The following is a 2395-nucleotide window of genomic DNA, read 5'->3' as shown; positions in this document are numbered from 1 at the left end:
TCAAACAATAAAGTTAGAACCGGTTGGTGAATTAGGTTATAACAATAAAGTTAGAACCGGTTGGTGAATTGGGTTTTAAACAACAAGGTTAGAACCGGTTGGTGAATTAGGTTTCAAACAATAAAGTTAAAACCGGTTGGTGAATTAGGTTTCAGACAATAAAGTTAAAACCGGTTGGTGAATTAGGTTTCAAACAATAAAGTTAAAACCGGTTGGTGAATTAGGTTTCAAACAATAAAGTTAGAACCGGTTGGTGAATTAGGTTTTAAATGACAAAGTTAGAACCGGTTGGTGAATTAGGTTTCAAACAATAAAGTTAGAACCGGTTGGTGAATTAGGTTTCAAACAATAAAGTTAGAACCGGTTGGTGAATTAGGTTTTAAATGACAAAGTTAGAACCGGTTGGTGAATTAGGTTTCAAACAATAAAGTTAGAACCGGTTGGTGCATACAGCGGTATTGTTTTTTTTTTAGCAAATGCAAACAGCGTCTTTCCGTTTTACTTCTGGTTATATAAAACCAGTCGATACGACGAAATCCGGAAATAAAATCCTATCAAAGTAGTGAGGCCTCGTGCACCTCCGAGGGTGAACGGTGCAAACAACGACATCGTTATTATAGAAGACGTTAGTTCTAATATCCACTCTACAAATCATTAGCCTGCTCGTCGACAGATATCCAACGTACGGAATGTCTTATGACAATATAAATATCTTAAAAGATAAATAAAACGAAATAATTTAATTCCAAAAAAGCAGGGAAACTCTAAGAATTACGTGATTTCTTAAATTACTCGACGATAAAGTTAAATCAAACCAATTCTCATTCTCCAGATAATATTAAAAACCTTTTTTATTATTATTATTTTAGCCAGCAAAATTTTTTGTTTGAAATCAAACAGTTCTCGTCCCGATGAAGCCGCAACGGCGAAACGTTGGTGGAAATCAAAAGTATTTCATTATTATTTGGAGAGTAGCTTTCATATTTGTTATCTCAATTTATTGTGAAAATGTTAATACGTTATTGTTAATTTTAAAACACAGAACACGACGATAATACCAAACGCGTCGTTTATTTAAAAAAGTTTCTACCACCGGAGATTGTTTTTGTTGTCCGAAACGTCGACAGTTTATACTTGCCATAGGTATATATCTCTCCCAAATAAAATATAAGAGCTAATTACTATATATATATATATATATTCTTACAATACTTTGATAAACGCAAACTTACTAGTGTTGTTCCGATACTAACGTCAACTCTGAATGCTCCACGTTTTGTAGTTGGGATGGCGGTAGCGGGACTTTAACTTTGTTCGACGAACACTACTGGTTAGACTAGCTAGGTAACGGGCGCAGAACATTTTATATATATATCGTCATAGAGACACCACACGCACGTGCACAATGAAGCAGCTCATTAGTTGCTCAAGCTTTGAGGATGCACACGTCATCCTCAGGGCGTTAGTGCTGGTTTACTTTCCATAGTCAAATCTCGACCCTCATATTTCTTAGCGGAAAGACCATAGGGACGTTTCAAGATTATGTGTATGTGTTTACTCTCGAGACCAGACATTTTGCCGGCTTTCCCGGATTCCCTCAAGCAGTTGTTCGTAGTAATAGTGTTCATCACGAGCCATGAGAGGGCGTTGTTTATGCAGTAAACGAGCGTCTGTGATGAATATTGATCAGCAGGTTAGAATATATCTTTAGAGGTTTTAGTTACAGGGTTTGAAAGAAAATACAGACCAAAGATATATCATACTTTAAAAATAAAAAAATAAAAAATATATATATTTATACACGCATATATATTTATATGCGTGAAAAAAAAAACGATTTTCCGTATTGTTTGTGAAGTGGGTGTGAATTTTCGAAAATCTGCTGACCTAGGATGATTAAACATATTGGGGTAATTCGTTACCTGACGTAATGTCATGATATAAAGGTCAAATCAAGGTCGATCAATTCCTATCTCTGAAGTTATGTCATGATATAAAGGTCAAATCAAGGTCGATCAAATCCTATCTTTGAAGTTATGTCATGATATAAAGGTCAAATCAAGGTCGATCAAATCCTATCTTTGAAGTTATGTCATGATATAAAGGTCAAATCAAGGTCGATCAAATCCTATCTTTGAAGTTATGTCATGATATAAAGGTCAAATCAAGGTCGATCAAATCCTATCCCTGAAGTTATGTCATGATATAAAGGTCAAATCAAGGTCGATCAAATCCTATCTCTGAAGTTATGTCATGATATAAAGGTCAAATCAAGGTCGATCAAATCCTATCTTTGTAGTTATGTCATGATATAAAGGTCAAATCAAGGTCGATCAAATCCTATCTTTGTAGTTATGTCATGATATAAAGGTCAAATCAAGGTCGCTCAAATCCT

General features: G+C 34.8%; 1 protein-coding gene across 1 annotated transcript in view; it reads right to left on the bottom strand.

Moving 5' to 3' along the window:
* LOC106469706 (astakine-like) overlaps positions 1-1383 on the bottom strand; it is an 18557-nt gene extending 17174 nt beyond the window's left edge. Inside the window, exon 1 of the transcript XR_002612902.1 lies at positions 1233-1383. The gene's annotated coding sequence lies outside the window, so the exon portion shown is untranslated. The remainder of the gene's footprint in view (positions 1-1232) is intronic.
* Between the last annotated feature and the right edge of the window lie 1012 nt (positions 1384-2395).

Source organism: Limulus polyphemus, unplaced genomic scaffold (assembly GCF_000517525.1).
Source record: "Limulus polyphemus unplaced genomic scaffold, Limulus_polyphemus-2.1.2 Scaffold3625, whole genome shotgun sequence".
Classification (NCBI taxonomy): Eukaryota; Metazoa; Arthropoda; class Merostomata; order Xiphosura; family Limulidae; genus Limulus; species Limulus polyphemus.
This window is presented reverse-complemented; position numbering and strand designations above follow the sequence as displayed.